Genomic DNA, 209 nt, shown 5'->3' with positions numbered 1-209 from the left:
TGTTGGTGACATCTTTACCATGATACATAACGACTCTCGGCAACGGATATCTCGGCTCTCGCATCGATGAAGAACGTAGCGAAATGCGATACTTGGTGTGAATTCCAGAATCCCGCGAATCATCGAGTCTTTGAACGCAAGTTGCGCCCGAAGCCATTCGGCCGAGGGCACGTCTGCCTGGGTGTCACGCATCGTTGCCCCAACCCCAA

The 209-nt window shown here is 53.1% G+C and overlaps 1 non-coding gene across 1 annotated transcript; it reads left to right on the top strand.

Moving 5' to 3' along the window:
- The first annotated feature begins 31 nt into the window (after nt 1-31).
- LOC118345042 lies at nt 32-187 on the top strand. The gene has a single exon (XR_004798723.1). It is a non-coding gene; the product is annotated as a 5.8S ribosomal RNA (ribosomal RNA).
- The last annotated feature ends 22 nt before the right edge of the window (nt 188-209 follow it).

This window comes from Juglans regia, unplaced genomic scaffold, assembly GCF_001411555.2.
Source record: "Juglans regia cultivar Chandler unplaced genomic scaffold, Walnut 2.0 Scaffold_12597, whole genome shotgun sequence".
NCBI classification, from domain to species: domain Eukaryota; kingdom Viridiplantae; phylum Streptophyta; class Magnoliopsida; order Fagales; family Juglandaceae; genus Juglans; species Juglans regia.
Note: the sequence above shows the minus strand (reverse complement) of the source record. Positions and strands in the feature narration are given on the sequence as shown.